Source organism: Protopterus annectens, chromosome 9.part0 (genome assembly GCF_019279795.1).
Source record: "Protopterus annectens isolate FY-2018-M chromosome 9.part0, PAN1.0, whole genome shotgun sequence".
Taxonomy (NCBI): Eukaryota; Metazoa; Chordata; order Ceratodontiformes; family Protopteridae; genus Protopterus; species Protopterus annectens.
Window position 1 is genome coordinate 249,232,166 of NC_056743.1, and position 21,960 is coordinate 249,254,125.

The following is a 21,960-nucleotide window of genomic DNA, read 5'->3' on the forward strand; positions in this document are numbered from 1 at the left end:
CGTCATTCACAGCCTGTAGATCTTGGACCATACGCCATTCCCCGTTTGCTTTCATAACAGGAAATAAGGGTGTATTACATGGTGAATCGGGAGATTATATTAAGACTCCTTCCTTAAGTAAGGCTGCTATTATATGTTTGATCCCTATCTCTGCATCCTTTCTCAAGGGATACTGTCTTTTCTGAGGTCTAAATGCTGATTTTGGTGTAATAGTAACTGGTCCTGCTGTATGAATAAGTCCTACATCTGATTTTCCTGTTGACCAGAGAGTCTCTGGTATGTCTCGTAAGGCTTTTTCCTCTTCCTCCAGTAAGAGTAATACTCAGCTATCCTCACTTGCCTGTGAGTGCACAGCTGGGTGTGTCTGTGTTATCCAATTCAATTTCTGCTTCTGTACTCCTTGTTCAGAGAGTTCTAACTCTGTCTGTTTTTCCCACCTAGTGACTTTTTCTCCTAAGTCTGCCCACTTCAAATTTCTATTTTTAGTTAAGCTCACATGTGGCAATCGATTAGATTTGTAAAGTGCTAAAAATTCCTGGGGCAATGAACAGCTTATTACACTGTTTCCTTCTGTGTCCCAGTACAAATTTCGTAATACTATCCTATTAGCATGGTTTTTAAACAACTCTTGCTCAAATTCTTTGTCAGGTCCTGGTCTATTACAGTAATATAGAGTACAATGCAACAAATGCTGTTTGTCAGTGTCAAGGGAGGGGGATTTGCTGATGGCTACGTTCATCAGTTCTTCAGTTACCACCCCTGGACCAGTCATGACTAAGTCCTGGCTGTACCAATAATATGTTTCACCCTCCAGTCGCACCACAAAAGTTTCCATTTGTCGCTGTGCTTCCATACCCTGCATGGTTGGAACTACGGCTATGCCAAATATCTGCATTAAGTCTCTGCCCAAGTGATTTACTGGGCATTTTGCAGAAACAACAATTTTGCTTTTCTGGGTCATCCCTGAAACGGGGTCAGTTATTGCTATGTCATGGGAGAGTGGCTCCCGCTACAGCTGTCCATTAGCTGCTTTCACTAGTATGTAATCTGGTGATTCTGAATCTTCTGGTAGTTTGGAAGGATGTATCAAGGTCCGTGAAGCCCCTGAGTCACACAAAAATTTAACTTCCCTCCCCTCTACCGGAAGCGTAACTTCCGGTTTTGTGTCTGCTAAGTAGAGCTCTAGGCTCAATAATGCTAAGCCCAAAATTTCATTTTCTTCATCATCTATGAATTCATGTACATCCTCTACCCCTTCTATCACATCCTCTGCCCTTGCTACCACATTTGCATTTGTCTTTTCCTGTTTATTCTTGTCCAGCGATTCCTGACTATCATATAGTCATTCCTCACCCTCCTTATCTTCCGTAGTTACCTTCTTATTTAGCCTGCAATCCCTTGCCAAATGTCCTTTTTTCCCGCATTTAAAACATTCACCCCTTTTCTTCCTTTCTTCAAAATCTTCTGATCGTTTATCAGATTGTTTGTTTCCCTGGGCATTTTTCTTACCCTTTTTCCCGGTCTGTACTACAAAGACTTCTGACCCATCTTCTACTGCAAATACTTGAGCTTTCTTTTTCTTTTTGCTATTAAAATGCCTTTCGGCATGTCTTGCATATTCAAGTAATGACTGTAGTCTACTTGTACGATGATCTACCATTTGCTTTGTAATAAAGCTGCTAATGGGAGTAATACTACCTTTTAAGAACGCATTCTTTAGCTCTTGTTCATATGAGGAATCATGTGTTTGATCTTCAGGTACCTGCATTCCGCAATGGTTATTAAAACATTCTAATAATCTAGCATAATATCTATCAACTGTTTCACCTTCTTGTTGTATGCACTGATTAATGCAAGTCCAATCAGCCCTAGGCTTCCATTTTTCGGAGATTCGGTCTGTCAGATCTTTTACTCTGTTGTCCAGTTCTGCATTACTATGTGGGAGTGGTCTGAGCTCTGCGTCACGGGGATTCCAGTTGCCACTGATCATGTGCCAATCTGGACCTACAATTTGCCTAACTACTTTTTCTACTTCTTCTCCATTCAAATGGTAACTTAGCCTCATGCCCTGTAAGTCTTCTAAGAACTTTCTAAAATTAACTTTCGGATGGGGAATTCCCTCTGTGGCTTTCCGGATATCTTCCGGTGTCCACGGTCTATATACTAAGAGAGTCAGATCCTGTCCTGCCTGTGGATTTGGTACTTCTATGAGTGGACAGATCTCTTCCTCACTCATAGCTTGTGAATTTTTATTCATTTCATATAATTCAATTTCCCCTCTCAAGTTACGTGTTCGAGACTTAGTCTCGATAGGATCCCTGACAAACGGTTTAGATTTTGCAGGAACAGCTGGGTATAGTGGAGGTGGATCAGCTTGTCCACTCACTTCATATTCTGGTAAGGGAAGCGGAGGGGGCAGAGGAGGGGCTGTTGCTATTACCAAGTTATTATCTTCTTTGTCTAAGAACATTGATTTTGAATTTTTAATCTTTTGTTCTCTGCGATTTGCTTCCTCAAGCCACCTATGTGCCTGAGGGACTCCTAATTGCCGTTGCTTTTTTAGCTGATCTTTCGCATCTGTTTTAAGTTGTCTGATGAGTTTAAGAAGTGAAGATTTATCTAAATTACCATCAAATTTGTATTTATCAACCCATTTCGCATAGTACTTAACATTATCGGCACACTGTAATTGCATATATTTTGCGTCTTCGGTTAGGGGCGGGTCTCGGGAACTTTTCGTGCACTGATTTCCCATGTTGCCTTAGCTAAGCTGTAAATTCTTACGTAACCCTTCTTATTACGTGGTACCATGGTTTTACACCTTTTCACAGTTTATCTAGAATTACTGTCTACATATTCTGTTTCCCTGATCTATGACAAGACAGTACCCTTTTTGTCCCTGATCTGCTCATGCAAATCTTCCTGACAAAAAACAGTTCTGCAACTAGTCCCTGATCTAAAACAGAAAAAAGGTAAATTCCTCCTTACCTGACCCTCCGTGAGTTGATCCACCGGATCATTGACTCATCCTCCAATCCCAGATCAGAAACAGTGGCTGGCCTCTTTGAACGACAATTCAGTCAGAGGTCTTTCAAAACAGAAGAGCCGATTTGGCCACTTCTCCATATGGGTACATGCCACCGGGCCCAATTATGACCTAGGCCTAGAGTGAGAGGTACTTTCCAGTCCAAAGAACCAAACTGTCAAAGGAAAAATTTACTTTAAAAATGATCAAAACACGGTAGGTTCAGGTTAAGGCACTTTAATCTTGCAGCAAGGAGACAAAAACGTGCTATTACAGAGTTTGTCTAACTAGAAACAGGAAATACTTTCATTTTTATACACTTTTTAATAAGACATTGCCTACCAAGCTGACGTAGTGAATTACAAGTCTTTTCATCATCACTTATTGACCATTAGTCTAATGATTTTCTGCTGATTTATCACTTTTTGTGAGAAACTTCCTAAGAAAACAACGTGGCCTTGGTTACCATGTTAGATACATGTTATGTTACCATTCAAGGTATTATGGCTAATTCAAGCACAAAGCTAGCAGTGCATTTCTCTAATAATCCTTTGTCTACATTATCTCTAAGCTGCTGCAGCTGTACATGTTCTCATACTTCGAACAGAGCTGATTGTTTAGAATCATTACATTTACATGATATAACATTGTTCATTCATTCACTCCTGACCTAGCAGATAAGCACCTGCTTCTCAAGTACATTTCCAAAAGGCATAAACATGAATATTGCAGCGCTAGCAATTACTAGGTCAGAGGGCATCTTGCAAGTTTCAGAAAGCACACTGCAGTTTCAAAAAGCATCTTTTTCAGTTCTCATATGAAACTCAATTTATATATAAAACAGTGCATATAAAATAGAATGAAAAATGTGTTAACTCATTTAACTTCTAATTAGCATTAAGCATACACACATTAATACATATTTTTCTGACAGTGGGCCTACCAAAATAAACAAGATCTTACTGTTCTCACTGTGTGTATAGGTATGTGCTTGTGTGAGGGGGACAAACTTCATGTACAGAAGTATGAATAGAATTGCTGTTGGTATTAGAATGAATGTAACTGGATTATTATGAATGTTCCAGATCAGAGGTTTCTGCAGGACAGTGCATTTGATTACAATAAATCAATTAATCTAAGGATAATATTATAAAAAATAAAATTCTGGACAGATAGAAAAGTTAAAAAATGACAATTCAGATGAAAATTCCACAGCAAGATTTATTAATTGAAAAAGGTGGCAAAGTGTATGCTCTAAATCTGGCCAAGAGAAAGCAGTCAAGACCTCTAATAGTAAAGATGCAATCATACTAGCAGAAAGAGATGATCTTGACAAAGCTGTTGCTGAAAAGAAAAGTATTACAAATTGGAGACGACAAAGTGTTTCTTGAAAATTATTATTCACTGTACAACACGCAGGGAGAAAAACAATATCTCAATAATCAGGGAAGATGTCTGATTAATGCTGCTGCATTCAGCTTTCAGAATATTTTTCCTGATGGATAAAAGACATTTTTGATGAGAAACAGGGTAAAGAGGAAATAAAATAAGTTTATCCAACAAAAACAGAGCCAAAAGCAGAAATGGATACTGCTTCTCATTCTTTTTACAATAACGTTCATAGAGACACTTTGCCAGTGAAACATTTTCCATTGTTCCAAAGGAAAATGCTTGAGAGACATAATAAATCATAGGAGTTGACTGGAATTAGCAGGACTACATTGGACCTGAACCAGAGTCTGGTGTTAGGGTTGAAGATGATCAGGAAGAAGACCAGCAGCACTGAAATTAGTGAATAAATGTGAGATTATGAAACATCAATCACATTTGTGCAATTTGGCAGTATAAGTGGCCGAGAAAGATTGGAGTCTTTTTGACATTGTTAAACTTGTGGGTAGACTGTAAATCATATATACCACTCTATCATTAACATTTACAAGGACAGTAAATGAGAACAAAAGAAGTAACTGTATGTATAATTGTTTTTGTTGTTATTATTTGTATAAAACATTTCATGATAGATAAACTATTTATTATATTTTTTTCGTATTATAGAATTAAGATAATAGTTTCCCTTGATTTTACAATGGTGAATGCCTAGATTAATATCATAGGCTTAAGCTATAAACAAGCCTTTTAAGCAAGTAGGCTGGAAAAGTAAGACAAAATGATGAAAGGTATGAAAAATGCTAAGTTCCTTGCATCTGTGAAGATATTAGCTTGTTTTTTTTTCCATTAGCGAATAGTCCCAGTGGGCAGCTGAGGAAGTTGACCATGGGAATTTTGAACATTATGTTCCTAGTGAAATGCACAAAATTATTTCATACATCTGCAGATTATTTATTTTTATTTAATTTCTGACTTCTTTTACATGTTATCTAGCTGTGTACATGTGTAAGCAATTACCCTTTATGGTTCTGAACATTCAGAAATGCAAAATGTAAAGGTATATGTTCAAGACGTAAGACGTTTAGTGAAAATAAAGTCTTACATTTTGGGAATTGAATATGAGATGCTATCCTCTCCAGCAGCTTTAATATTTTAATATATTTAACAGAAAGGTACACAATTTAGTTTTATTTAATGGTAGCTAGTGTACTTTTTTCTTAGGAATACAATCTAATGCTTTCTGAAAGCATGCAATCTGTTTTAAACATTTGGGAGGGGAATATAGCTAAGAAAAGAACAGACAGCAACTAGTGGAAGTAGAAACACAGGCTGTAACATGCTCTTTAACATGAGTAACCTTAACTTTAGATTAGGTAATGCCTGCAGGTGCGTCTTTCTGATTTGGGGCAATTTTTCCTATCTGGAGAGTTAAATTGCATTTCTTGAAAATGCACATCGTTTTGTTCTAAGTTAACAGTGGATGGGGTTGTTTTTAAGATGTATTTAGTTTTTTTGTTTGAGTGTTTTCATTAAAGAAAAATGTCTTCAAAAATGTACAAAACCTTCAAATGGAGATTGGAAGAAACAGGTGTTATAAAATATCAGCCTGCAAAACAATGAGTGCATGTAAGACAAAAGTTGGAAATACACTTTCAAAAAACTGTCATGTATAATATGTGGGAAAATAACTTTTTAAGATAATGGCTCCTCTCTCCATACTATATTGGAATCTTAATGGTCTACAAGTACAGGCAAAAAAGAAAGACTACTGAATTAGATTAAGAAATGCAGAGTGTAAATAGCAGGAGCCATATCTGGAAAGAAATGAGCATGTAAATTTGACAAAGAACGGATTTTAGGATGGCTATTCAGTAGAATATCGGGGACAAAGGAAAAGCTGCATAATAAAATTGATTGCTAGAGGAGCTTTAATACTGATAGGAGAGTAAAAACAGACAATAATGGCAGATTTACAGTAGTAAGGGGCTATTGGCAACATATGAGGATTACATTTGCATGTATTTGCATTCCTCCAAAATTGTTAGAGTGGGGATTAGGAAAATTTTAGAATATATAAGTGGCTTTCAGCAGGGAATTTTATTTGCATGTAGGGACTGGAATTCGATTTGCAATAATGAGGATGTACAGGAGGACCTAGAAGGGAAAATATAGCAAAAGATAGCACATCTCTGAAAATATTTTTTATGGAAGTCATGAATTCAGTAGTTTGGTACTTAAGACAGAATTTATTATTCCCCAAGGTACAGTAACTGGGTTAAACTAGATAGAATTTATATTTCATAGAAGCATATGCATTTAATTGAAAAATTCATCATACATCCAATAACAATATCAGATCACGCAGCAATACAAAGAGAGAAATACAGTGCAATGAAGTAAAAATGAGATGCTGGTACTTTCCTACCTACCTGTTAAAAAGAGTGGAACTAAATGAATAGGTAGAAATTATTCAAGAGTTAATAAATACAATAGAAATTTCTTCAGAAGGGATATCTAGATAATGGGATAAAATGAAAATGAAGTTTAAACATAGTGTAGAAATAAAATAAAAAGAGACATGGTTAAGAAGTAATATGAATTATTTAGGGGAGCTGACAAAGGTTAAAGTACTGCAGAATAAGGGGAATCTCAAAGAACAAGAAGAGCAGTAACTGCAGACTGCTAAAGAGAAAATAAGGGAGTATTTGGATAATATGCATGAGTTTAAAAATATTACTGTTACACTATTTTTGATACTAACAGAGCGCAAAAACACTTAGCACAATGACTTAGGGAGCAAATAGTAGAAATGTCTCCTGCCAAACTTAGGGAGCCTATGTCAAGAAAAATAATTATAGATCCTATAGGAGTATCAGAGAATTTTTGGAAACATTATGAAAATTTGTGTAAAACAGAGAAATGTAGAGATCAAGAAAGTGCACACATGGAAATATTTATCGAAAACTTTATGCAAATGTTAGAGAGACATGAGGCTCAACAACTAATAGTTACGATAGGAGGAGGTGAGATACAAATGGTGATGTATAATCAATCAGCAGGGAAGTCTCCAGAAACAGATGGTATTCCTGGGGAGGTTTAGAAATTAGGAGGGAAGAAAGTAATAAAAATCTGGAAGATTTTGTTTAATGATAACTTAAAAGGAGGAGAAGCACCAGCATCTTGAAGAAAGCAGAGGAGGCTGTATTACCCAAAGAGGGGAAAGACTTACCAGACTCAGTTTTATATAGATCCATTTCAATTTTAAACCATGATTATGATTATAAAGTGTTTATGTCTATACTAGCTAAAAAGTGGCAAAGGTGTTGCCAAAATTGATAAATATGGATCAATGTATGAACTCAAACATTTGACAATATTAAAAGAACAATGATGATCCAGATGGAAACAGAATCTAAGAAAATGGTGCTGTTGTTGTTGGGTCTTGATGCAGTAAAAGCATTCAACAGAGTAAGCTGGGATTTATTAGTTGTGGGAACAATACAAGCAGAATCATGTTCATCAGAATGAGTGAGATTTCAGGGAAGGTAGGAATTGAGCAATTTATGCAATGTTATACAATACGAAAGTTGCCATAAAGAAAGAAAACATATATGTCATGTATAGTGTATATAAATTAAAACAATATTAATGTATATTTTTATTTTCTAGTACATATATTTGCCTGGTTATCTTCTACATGATCAAACATTCGTAATGTCATGCTGAAAAAAAATGCATTAAGTTCGAACACAAAGAATACCGAGTGCTCTAAATATTGTAGTTACAAAAGACTGAGAGAGACCCGCGGTGGTGGTGCTGCGGTAGCATTGTCACCTCACAGTAAGACGCTGTCCGGTTCGATCCTCAGCTAGAGCGTCTTCTGCGTGGAGACATGCGTGAATGGGCGTACCTTCGCTGAAGGTTGTGCATCAGAGCTGGTAACTCAGCATGTAAAAATCAACTACCAATCATTAGCGGACTGGAGTTCCGCTGTGGCGACCCCTAACCAGGAAAAGCTGAAAGACACAAACAAACAAAACAAACAAACAAAAGACTGAGAGAGGAAAAGTATTTCCTCTCCCAGTTTCCACACTAACCCCCCATAGCACTACCCTCAAATTCATCTGAATCCTGACAGTGTTATGTGAAATTTTTTATTAATGCTGCCCCTTCCCCCAAAACTAACACTCTACTTTATCTTAATTAAACCTTCCCGTAACACTGCCACTACACCAGACACAGTCAGACACACAAATACACACTAACACCACTACATCCATCCCTCACCTAATCCTTACCCACACCCTAAAATACACACATTCACACACAAACATATAAAACTTATCCCTGACCTTAACCCTGACTCACACACATGCACAAACGTTCTCACCCCTCCAACCACACTCACCTTTCTCAACAAAATATTCCCTCAACATTTTGACTGCACAGCTATCTTTACCTTCAATATTATGCTCTACTCCTTGCACTCGTCAACCAAATGGACATTCGACTAAATGATAGTAACCCCTCTGTCTATGTCTTAAGTGATAATTTAACGGGTCTATATTACAACGTCGAAGCATAATATCAAACACCAAATGAGAGACACATATTCATCAAAATGCATTTAAGCGATTCAATGAATACTTTAGAGGGCAAAGATGTAGTTGGCCAACTACACAGTGTTGCCATTTTCTCCACTGCAGTGCGATCTCAGAGTTGGTATATTTAGTTAGGGGGGTGTGGGGAGGCAGAGTTATGTTTGTAAGAGTGTGTGTGTGTGTGTGTGTGTGTGTGTGTGTGTGTGTGTGTGTGTGTGTGCGCGCGCAAGCGAATTCTTTCCCAGGGAAAGAATTCACTGTTTTGACCATTTGCACTTTAGTGTGTTCTGTCTTTACATGTCGACGAAGAGGAGTTCACTTAAACGCCTCTTCAGTGTTATAATATAGACCCAATTTAACAAAGGTTTCTTAAAAAAGTGTCATCATAAATCTACTTCCTCATTTACTAAGCATAAATTCTGTATTATAAGATGTTTGATTTCTTATGTTTAAAAATAAATGAGTGACAATGCATTTTAATTTCTTATGCCAATCCAAGTCTTAATAACAATTTCATTTGTGCCTAAATTAGAAGGCAGGAGCATTCACTTCAGGTAATTCCGTAACCAAACTAACACAACTCAGCAGCAGTGAATAAGGGCTAAACATATTGTAGAACGTGGAGATTCACACTGTTTTAGATTTTTAGTGCTAAGTATAGTAGACTATGGTGTACATGAAGGTGATATCGCAAATGAAACAGAGTATATTGAGCTTTGTTGGATTTTAGATTTCAGAGCTAGTGTCTGAGTTGTCATGTAATTTGTCTGAAATTTCCATAGGTGGTTTACACCTTTATAAAAGTTCTGTTGTGATGTTAGTAGTATGGTCTGAAGAAGCGGGTGTACCAGTTTTATTTTATTTGTTTTTATTAAAGCAGGTTTTTATCCTCAGCCTTGTTGGACATCTTTTTTATTTATTAATAATGGCACTGACACTGTTGCCTAGAAAGTGTGTGGGGGGGTCGTTGCATGAATTCATCCACAGACCTATACATTCTGTTGTACCGTTTCAGTTTGACCCCAATGCTGCCACATTCACCCCTTTTCTCACACATTTGAGACTCTTCAGTATCAGCCAGCCCAGTTACAGTTCTGTCTCTAATCTGTTCATCTTCTGTTTTATCAAGCACATTCCTGTTGACAGCTGCAAACTGAAAAAATATATATACAACCATTTATTATTTCATCACTTTTGCTGTTCTTACTATTTCATTACAGAAGACATTAAGCACATAACAGCAGAGCTTTCTGTACCAAGAGAAGGTTGGTTAGCACCTATGTGGTAACCAGTGTGTGCATTCTGTTCTTGATGTAGTGCTGCCATGGTAACTCTAAAAGGATCCATTATTTGTTTTAATATCCAATTTTTTCAGCCTCTGATAGAGTGACTATGTTTTCTGAGTTTAATCCTAATGAAAATGGGAATTACTTTTCAACAAGTGGAAATGCTTCTCTGCATGTCATGTCTTTTTAAATGAAAAATGCAAGTGGAAAATTTACTAATGGCTATACAATGGTTATCTTTTTAAAACAGGCATTATCCATAGAGGTACTATCAAAACATATTTTCCACTTTTAGTAAAACAAAGCTACCACCCAGAAGAAGAAGAGCCATTCACCACTGCCTGCATCAAATGCATGCCTCTCTGACTGAAATTAAATGACTTATTATAAGAAGCTTTGCATTGTGGAAAACGCTACCACTTCATTAACCTAGGAAGGAGTAGCTAATGAAAACATTAACCTAGGAAGGAGTAGCTAATGAAAACATTAACCTAGGAAGGAGTGGCTAATGAAAACATTAACCTTGGAAGGAGTGGCTAATAAAAACAACCTTAGAAGGAGTGGTCAATGAAAAGTTTTTTTTTTTTTTACTGTTTCATTAACCATCTTTGACATTACTCATACAAATTAATTCTACCAGTCTGTCTTTCACATTCCTTTGGTTAATAAGAAAACATAACTTTGGTGCTCAAGTTTCCTTTTCTAAAGGGAAACAAAACAAGCACCTTTAGCCAGATTACTTGGTAGTGGTAGAAAGATGGTAATCAGTAACCTATCTGCTGCTCCTACAATGGTCCCAAAACCAACTTTAGTAGCTGACTCTCTCTACCAGTGTTACTTTATGTGATTCTGCTCCATTAGTAGTAAAAATGTTCCTGATATTTTCCCTGCACACATGTTGTTGGAACTGGTCTAAAATGCCTAAATCTACAAAATGTTATTAGTAGTCATGCAAAACTGTAAAATTATGGGGACATAAATATAGCATTAATGTTGCAAGTATTTGTTTACTGCCCTTCAGTAATGTTATCAGTGTCTTCCTATAAATTTATATAATTACAATTTGGCCCCCTTCCAGTGCCCTAGCTGACTACCAGTTGCTTAGATCTGACTGAATTGCCCCAGAGCTCCTCACCTGCTAACCTCTCCAGATGTGGTCACTCTTAATTGAGGAAAGAGGAATGGATTGAGAGTGGATGGCCAGCTAGTATCAACACAGAAGAGGTCATTATTAGTGGGGTAGGAAGGAAAAGTGGAGACCTATGTGCAGGTGGGTGAGGGCTAAGAGTTGGGGGTATTATATATGCTGTCATGCTGTCACACTTGCCAGGGCTTTTTCTTAAGGTCCTAAGCCCAGTGTGCTGACTCTATTTTGGTAGGCTAAATCAGGTAGCGAAGAATAGCTTCTAAGCAATCATTCTGGGGAATATATATATATATATATATATTGTGTCTTACGGCTTTTCCTGGTTAGGGGTCGCCACAGCATAACTCCGGTCCGCTAATGATTGGCAGTAGATTTGTACGTGCCGAGTTGCCAGCTCTGATGCACAATCTTCAATGAAGGTACGCACATTCATGCATGTCTCCACACAGAAGACGCTCTAGCTAAGAATCGAACAGGACACGTCTTACTGTGAGGCGTCAACGCTACCACAGCACCACCACCGCAGCCACATATATATATATATATATATATATATATATAAAATCATATATATATATATATATATATATATATATATATATATATATGTATATATATATATATATTGTTCTTTCTCCAGGATATTGCAGTTTTCTAGCATATTCATTTTGATCCTAAATACATTGCTAATATTGTGATCAAACATAAAATAAGCAAATTGAACCTTGAACAGAAGTGTTTACTGAAATAGAAACCTAAAAAGTCCACATTGAACAACTCAAGGTAAACTGACTACCTTCTCATGGTTCTTCTACTCATATTCTTCCTCTAAATTGTTCTTCTGCACTCTCCCCTCTAACTCTGTTGATTCTGCTTATCTGTCTCCTTCTTCTTAAGCACATTCTTATTCTCCTGATAATGACTCGCTGTCATGGCCTCCTTTCCTCTTCCTACCCTTTTCTTCCTTATCTTTACCTCTTTGATCATATTGCTCCTTATCGTTGCCTTTCACTTTGTCATTTTCTTCTTAAATTACTCTTATTTTCATTTTACTTTATTTATTTGACATTTGTTTACTGGTAACATCCGAATGGACAAGTTTCTATTTTCAGCAGAGGTCTGGGGAGAAAAGCTCCATCAATCAAATAAGTTTTTTACAATCACATTTGTAATAGTACTATCAATTTATTTATTTTTTATTTTATTTATTTTTATTTTATTTGCATTTGTTTACCGGGAAATTCTGACTGGACGCAGGTCCTTTTTCAGCAGATGCCCAGGGAGAAAAGCTCCACATCATGTACATGATAAATAGAGATACAAAGTTGCAGCAATAGTAAACAACATTACAGGTTGTTAGCTTTAATACAATAACAAGATATTGATTATCAACAGTATATACAGTAAATGTTGCAAGTTAAGTTAGTTTCTTGTCATTTATAATATTAGTAACAAAGTTGTCAGACAAGATGTTAAAGTATGTAAAGACAACTAGCTATTTCTGACAGTGGTTAGTAGTGGCGGTAGTATAGTTGAATTACGAGTCAAGGTGGGGGGGAAGGTAAGGGTGGGGGTGTTAGTCTGGATTAGAACAAGGACAAAGCCAGTGCAAATTTAAGTGGAATTTTAACGCAGTCTTGAAAAGGCTGCTGGAGGGTAGAGTAGTTATAGAGAGTGGAAGATTGTTCCAAAGTTTAGATATGGTATATGAAAATATGGCTTCACCTGCTGAGTTTTTGGGTTTGATAACAGTGAGTTGATTTTTGTTGCTTGATCTTAGGGGCCTTGTGGGCTGATAGGGTTGGAGAAGGGTTTGAAGGGAAGGGATGTTAAGGGTGTGGTTAATAAGTTTATGTGCGAGGGTGAGTAGATTAAAGTGAAGGCGTTGTGGGAGTTCTTGCCAGTTTAGTTCTTTAAGGGAGATATAATGATGGCTGCGGTAGGAATTTCCAATGGTAAATTTAGTAATTTTGTTGTAACAAGCATCCAGCTTGTGTAGGTCTGTCTATCTAAGGTTGGTAAGTATGAGGGATGCATAGAGTAGGGTGGAGATTAGCTGGGAATTGGCTATGGAGATTCTAGCCACCTTGGTTAGGAATTGGCGGCTTCAATATAATGCATCAAGTTTCTTGTGAACTTTATTTACTGTGAGAGATATGCGGGTGTCAAATATAAGTTTGTTGTCTGTTTCCACACTAAGTAATTTTGTGTGTACTGATGGAGATGATGGTATTGTCTTTGGCAAGAATGTTGAAGTGGGGTGTGTTTTGGGTGGCTTTGGTAGGTTGGAACAGGAGGTTTTGTCTTACTTGGATTGAGTAGGAGCTGAGGATTGGATAGCCAGCTTTCTACAGAAGAGAATGATTCCTGTGTGATTTGTTGTAGTTATGGTACAGTGGGGGCAGAGCAGATGAGAGTAGAGATGCTTGTGTGGTGACAGTATGTAGGTTATTAGTGAAAAGTGAGAATAGCAGAGGGCCAAGGACAGACCCTTGGGGAACTCCGAGAGTAACTGAGAGGTGAGGTGATATGTTATCATCCCAGATTACTGATTGCTGGCATCCATGTAGATAGCTGTGGAACCAGTTGCAGGCTGATTGTGAGAAGGAGAGGTTGGGGAGAGTAGTGAGTAGTAGCTCATGAGATATCATGTCAAAGCCCTTTGAGAGATCTAGAAATATGACAGTAGAGAAGAGGCCTTGGTTTTTGTGATGAAGTATAGTGTTGGTGAAGGAGAGCAGAGTGTAGGTAGTGCTGTGATATGGCCTGAAACGATGTTGGGTTTTGGAGAGGAGATTATTAGCTAGGAGATAGTTGGAGACCTGGGTGCTAATACATTTTTCAAGTATCTTGGAGAGAGGGGAGAGGATAGCAATGAGGCGGTAATTGGAGAGGTCAGTGGAGGGGGTGTCTTTGTGGAGGGGAATGATGTGGGATATTTCCATATCGAGGGAACATAGCCTTCTGTTATGGAATGGTTGATTAGAATTGAAATTGGGTAGGCTAGTGTATCAGCTGCAATTTTCAAGTATTCAGAGGGGAGGTTGTCAGCTGCGAGTTTGATGCGTTTAAGTTTTGACAATAGTCTTTTTATGTTGGAGGTAGGTACGGAGGTGAAGAAGAAAAGGGGAGTGGGGGATTTAGGGTTAGGAGTTGGGGGGGCTGTTGTAGGGAAGTGTTGTTTGTTTAGAGATGTTATAGTTTCAGTGAAGTGTTTGTTGAAGGATTCAGCAATACTGCTGGAGGAGGGGGAATGGACGACTGGGGGTATCAACCTTCCCTGGGTGGAGGATAGTGTTAATAGTGGACCAGAATTACTCATGGTTGTGGTTGGTAGAGTTTAGGGTGGAATTGTCTAGTTTTATATGCTTTTTGGCTTTATTGTTCAGTTCAAGGAATGATTGCCTATCTGAGTTATTTTTTGTTAGTCACCAGTGCTCCCAGGCCTTATCTCTGGATTTCATTAGGGTTCTGGTGGTCTTTTGTAACCATGGGGCATGGGGCATGCCTGGATCTGACTCTGGCATTTCTTAGAGGAGCATGGGTGTTTAGGATTGAGAGGAAGGTACTGTTGAAGAAGTGACCCTCATCTAGGTTGAGGTATTTTAGTGGTGACCAGCTAATTTTTTGCAGGTAGGAGATGAAGGAATTGGGGTTGAAGTTGGACCTGTTGCGTATTTGCCTGTGGATAATGGGCTTCAGACTGTTTGTGTGGTGTTGAATTAGTAAAGTGGGGGAGTGGTCACTAAGACTGTCAGGTAAGCAGCCTGCTAGGTAAGAGGGAGGGGCTTTGTTGACTCGGATCCAGTGAAGTAAGGTATGATTGTTAGGGTTTTTGTTGATTCGGTTAGGGGATTGAATGAGTTGAGTGAACCCATGGAGATTAAGGTGAATGGTTGGGTGACTGTTATTACAGGATAGCTAGTTGATGTTGTAGTCACCGAGAATGATGGTTTCCTGGAGTGGAGATAGAGTAGCCCAGCTCAGGAGATTTTCTAGGGGTGTAATATTTTGCCCTGGTGGGAAATAGCATCCTATAATATTGATTGTTTTGTTTGGGTTTAGTTTGGGATTGGCATAAAGGATTTCTTCATTGTTGTGGTGAGGGGCAGATGAGTTCAGGAGTTGAATATTGAGGTGGTGCTTAAATATCAATGCTACACCACCTACCTTTTTGGACAATCTGTCTATGCGAAGGATGTTGTATTCAGGTGGAAGTATTTCCTCACTTTTTATGTGAGGTTTGAGCCAGGTTTCAGTTAGGAAGAGAATATCTGGGGAATATATGCTTATGCTGGCATGTAGTTCTTGGATTTTATTGCATATGCTTCTGATGTTTAGGGACATTATAAGTAGGTCTGTTGTTTTCTTGTTGGTTAGGAGTTGAGTTATGGGGGTGGGTTGCTTGAACTAGGGTTTGTGGTTGGGTTGGATTTGGGAGGATCAGGGTTTGGATGGATGTCTCCAGTGAGGGCTAGTTTATAGAGGTTGTTTAGGATATGTTTTATATATATAGTAAATTGCTTATGGTATCTTAGGATATTTTACTTTTGAGTGTGTTAGGTGTTTGGTAATGGGGGATGTGTATTGGGAGGATGGTTTTGGTGGCAGGGGTTGTGTAGTTTTAGTGTAAATGTTTGAGGGAGGGTGTTGAGAGAGTACAGTGGAAGTTGTTGGGGCATGTGACTGTGGAGCCTTGGTAGGATGTAATGTGAGCTAGAACTACGCAGGTTAGGATTGTTATTATATTAGATAGTAGCATGAATGTGTTGCATGTAGGGGGAGAGGATGAGTAGTGGTGTAGCCTAATTGCTTGCAATTAAGGGTGGGGTTAAGGCTAAGAATAAATGTAGAGGTACTGGGGGCGGGTGGGAATAGGGAGCAGGGAGAGGAGCAGAGTGAGCGTAGCAAACGGAGCGGGTTAGAACTCCCCCAGGCTAAAGATTGCAGGGTAAGTGTCTAAATAGCCAAATTGTTAGGAGTTATTAGAATCTAGTATGGAAAAACAATTTATAGACCTGATTTCAGCTGTGTCCTTTCTGGGTAGATACCTAGTTTGAAGCAGACAAAAAGTGGCAGTTTAAGTACCTTTTTGCCTCTATTTTACAAGTGGGCAGTTCCAGTGTATCTACTGGGTTACCTTTTTTGCCTAGAGCTTTATCTTGGTTTACTGATAACAAAAAGAAAAAGTTAACTGGGGAATGTATTTACAGCAGATGGGTGTGGGTTGCAGCTGCTGTCCCTAGCCATGAGTAGAGACAGTTATTTCTGCTTTAGACCAGGTACTTTCTATAGTAGCAGGCTAAGAGGGAAACGTAGCTAGACACCTAGAGTAACTTATTTTCTTTTTAAAGCCCTTGAGTCCTTGTGGCTGGTTTCTTCACTGCAGATGCAGCCAATGTCCAAGGATTCAGTAAGTGGGGGACTGAGATAGACACTCAGAAAAGAATTCCCCTGCAGGGAAGCAATTGAACGGCATCAAAGTACTAGATAAACAAAAAACAATAGCAAGCAACTGTGAGCTGTTTCAACTAATATAATTAGGATGAAAAACCACAAAAATAACAGACTATGGTATTCACCTAGCCTTCATCAGTGTAAATATTCACAACATTTTGAGGTTCTTTATATACATTTGCTTAATTAGACATAAACTGTCATTGGTGAGCTCATAAATATTCATTAATATACAAAGTCATAAATATTCATTAAGTCCTGGCTGGAAAAGTCCACCTAATTTTACAATCCATTTATTTTCTTTATTGTTCAGTTTACTGTGCCACCCTGATTTGTTAGATCTATCTCCAATTATTTTATCTATAATAGTAAAATGAAATTTGGCTGTGGTATGTTTCAATGTGTGTTTGCACAAAACATTGCTCATGCGTTTACATTTTATGTCACTAAGATGTTCTGAAATGTGTATCCTTAAAGGTCTGGATGTTTGACCTATATAGAAATAATGGCAACTGCAAGAAGCCATATAAATGATCCAATCTGTGCTACAATTCACAAAGAACCTAATGTCATATATAATGCTAGTATTACTACTGGAGAAATGTTTTGTTTTAAGCACATCTTTACAATGGCTGCAATGACTACATGGCATGCAGCTAACCAAATGCTCTCCAGAAATAAGGGTTTGAGTCATATTCTGTGTGTTGGAATCAGGGTGATGTTTATAATGACTGAAATGGGATCCAAGATTTTTCCCTTTTGTAAATGAAAACAAACAAGTTTCGGGTAAATACTGTGACAAAACATTATCCGCTAGCAAGATATTCAAATGTCGCCTGATGGCATCAGTAACTCTATTTGTATTTCTACCATATGTAGTGATAAATCGTAAATTATTGTTTTTATCTGTTTTTTGTTGATATTTAAGAAGGTCTTGTCTGTCCAGATTTGCAGCATGATTGCTTGCTGTATGAACATAACCCATGCTGTAGCCCCTTTCTTTAAACCTGTTCAACAAATCCTTACTGAAAACCTCAAAAGTGTTTTCTTCTGAACAAATGCATCCCATCCTAATAAATTGAGACTTGGGGATGTTTTTGGGAATATGTGCTGGATGAAAGCTGGATGCGTGGAGTAATGTGTTGTATTCTGGATATTTCCTGAATACTTCACTACTAAGAGTATTGTCTTTGTTTATAATTACCAGCACGTCCAAGTATGTGATCTTGTGTTGGTCATAATTGATGGTAAAATGTAAACCCCATTTATTCTCATTGAGGTATTCAACAAATTCCATCAAGTATTCCACATCAGATCTCCATACCATCCAGCAATCATCCAGATATCTACACCAAATATCAATTTCCATTAGATATATGTTGTGTGTAACATCACAGATAATTTGTTCTTCTATATATGTGTCAGAAGAAAAAATTCAAGCGAGTCACATCTGTTTCAGGTAATGAAAATTTCCTTTATTTGCAGCTAACCAGATTACAGCAGCATGTTGGCCAAGATGATCTCAATCTGATCAGCTTGGTTACTGACATCAACTTTTATACTTTCCTGTTACTAGCCAAAATAGCTTTTGTTACATTTCTAACAGTTGACAGTTGGCTATGAAAAACATCTAGGATCACAATTTACCTCAGAAAAGAATGTTTTACCTCAAAACCACAGTTAGTGTAGAATGTTTACCTCAAAACCACAGCTAGTGTAGAATGTTTACCTCAAAACCACAGTGGTAGCTGGAATTTTCCAGAGCCTGCCTCAGTAAATAAACTCTTATTCAGAAGTATAAAAAACAGGTGTTATTCAAGTTCATAAGCAAACTACATCTATCATAGATAAAGCCCATCTTTAATAAACATGGTTCAATGACCTTTTCTTACCAACACTTCAGCAAATAGCATATTAATTTTGCTAGATGGGAGAAAGAGACAAATAATAATAATGTGTTTTAAAACTTTTTCTCTTAACATTTCCCCCTCAAAACACTTTTATTTGTCTTTTTATTTCAGCAATATATGGTAAAAACTAAGTTTTTCTCTGCATACATTGCTTCATTTGCAAGACAAACTTTTAAACTTCAAAACATTTGCAAAAGTCACATTTCAATGTATTCACTTTCACCAGTCTGTTGCAACTGCTGGTACATCGTTTTTGTAACAACAATATCAACCAGTCTTTGTAGAAGACCTCTGATACAGGGTATACAACAGCAACCACATACCACCATGATAGCCACAGCGACTCCGACGGACACCAGGAAACTGCTGATGAGATTACTCCATTTTCCAAACCACGCTTGTAGAAAGTCTGTGAAGGGATTATTTACCCCAGAGTTCTCTGCCAATTCTTCGGATAACATCTCCAAACCTTTCAAAGCTCGAGTGATGCTCCCATCAGGGGCAGTGTTATTCAGAATATATGTACAACAGAAAGTCCCAAACATCTTGCAAACTCCTCCTTCTTTGGCCAGGAGCATATCCAACGCAATTTGATTCTGCCATGCCACTTGTGAAGTGGCCTCCAGTTGTTCAGCAATACCTTTCAATGCATCGTTGGTATAGTTCACAAAACGCTGCTGGTTATAGTAAATGTAGTTGATCCAGTCCACATTCTTATTGGGTTGAATCCAGACAAAGATGGATGCAAAACCAGCTGATATTTGGTTTATTGCTTTGTATTCATCAGGCATGCTACTTGATACGCCAATGCTATCGATGTAGACACTGCTATCGAAGGATTGCTTCGGTGCCTCTCTTTTTCTCTTATTCAACCACCTCGGCTTTAGTTCAGGTTCTCTTATGAAATTGCTTGCTGGAACTGGGAAAATGTAGAATGGCAGAATTAACTTTGCAAGTGCACAAGTTCCCTTCCATTGAATCGTAAGCCTTGATCTGAGTTTATTGTCACCACATAACCACCATACGTCTGCCAAGCTATGAGTTTGGTTTTCCAGAAATGGATTCCCATTGCCATTCACAGTAACATTGCAATAATTCTGTCCCATATTGCCATAATTTTTTCCTGTGCCATCTCTGGAAATGCACATATACAAACCTGGAAAAGAGATTGCTGTAGGCAGTTTCTCAACTTTGCTTATAGGTTCATAGGTTCATACTAGGCTATCTGCACTAGGGCATTTATAAGCCTAGCCAGAATGTGTTTGGCTTTCGCCACCCATTTTAAATTTATTTTGCTATGCCCTTTTTCGAGGTTAGTATACTGTGCCTCTGTCTAACAGTGACACAGAAGTGATACCCGGGGTAAACCTACGATCTCCCATCCACTCATCAAGATTCCTCTTGAAGAGAGTCAACGAGGGACTCTGCCTAACCTGGACTGGGATTTTATTCCAGAGTGAAGGGAGCCTCTGGGTTAAGAATCTGTCCCTCAAGCATGTCCTATTTATTTCAGTGCTGAGGTTCAAGTCTCTCGAGCGCGTAGCTCGATGGGATTTGGATTTTCTGAGGTGCAGCATGTCCATTAATTCCGGGTTGGACATGGCTTTATACATCAGGCACAGATCGCCTCTGAACAGGCAGTATGCCACTGAGTAGAGCTGGAGTTTCTTTAACCGGGCAGCATATGGCATCTGTTTGAACCCTTTGATCCTCTTGGTGAGGTACTTTTGGGGTCTTTCCAGTTGCTGCAGGTGTCTGGTAAGGTACATCCCAAAAGGGGCATTGTACTCAATTATGGGCCTGATGAGGGATGAGTAAAGAGGCACGATGACCTCCCCTGATCTAGATGTGAATCCCTTCATGATTAGGTGGGCTATATAAAATGTTTTCTAACCACTTTGGCCACGTGGTTGTCAAATGAGAGATTGCTATCAACTTGGGTCCCCAGGTCCCTAATTACTTCTTCTGTACTTAATGGATTACCACCTATGTGGTAATTTGTGGGCACTTTGTTTTGCCAAAGGGATGACTATACACTTTTTGGCATTTAGCTTGAGGCCATGGCTCTGGCACCAGTTGTCTGTTTCTATGAGGCCCTTTCGGAGGATGCTTGTGTCGGCTGGAGAGTCAATTATGGCGCCCAGTTTGCAGTCATCTGCGAACTTGGTCAGCCACAGTCCTTCCATGTTGGCCTATACCTCCGAGAAATATATACCGAACAAGAGAGGTCCCAGGACTGAGCCTTGTGGGACACCCCTTGTAACTGGTTTGGAGTCTGACATGGCTCCAGCAATTCTAACCATGTGGGTTCTGTCCTTGAGCCAGTTTGCAATCCATCTAGTGACATAGGGGTTTATATTTAAGCTGGTGAGCTTATCTATAATGCCCGAGTGGGGTATTGTATCGAAGGCTTTTGCGAGGTCCAGGTAGGCTGTGTGGACCACCTTCCCCTCGTCAATGGCCTTGGTGACTGTTTCAAAGAAATCAACCAGGTTTAAGAGGCAGGATCTGCCCTTAACAAAGCCGAACTGGGTAGGATCCAGTGTTTGTAGGTCCCCAATATCTTTATTTATGAGGTCCATGATGATCCTTTCCATAGCTTTGCAGACCAAGCAAGTCAGGCTTATGGGGCGATAATTTCCCGGATCCGTTGAGGCACCACCTTTATGGAGAGGGACCACTGTTGCTGTACGCCACTCTTTGGGCACATATCCTGTAGTAAGGCTGAGATTGAACAGTAGTTTTATGTTTGGGTTTCGCTCTTCTTGGAGTTTATGTAGGATGCAGCCCGGGACACCATCTGGTCCCATTGATGCAGTGTTTTTTGCTTTGGAGAGGGCGGCTCTTACCTGAGCATCTGAGATGTCAGGGGGGCAGCACTCTGCTGGGATAGATATTTGCCCTTTGGTGGGAGAAGTTTGCTGAACCTGTCAGCTAGGATGTTGGCAATGTCTGTGGGTTCGTGTATTTTTGTCATTTTGGACTAATTCTGAGCATATCTGGGAATTACCACCCAGGTTCCTAACATAACTAAAGAAAGCCTTGTGATTATCCTTAGTGTCCTGTGCAATTTTTCTCTCGAAGCTGGCCTTAGACAATTTTATGTGTGCCCGTAGTTTTTGCTAATACTGATCAGTGATGCCTT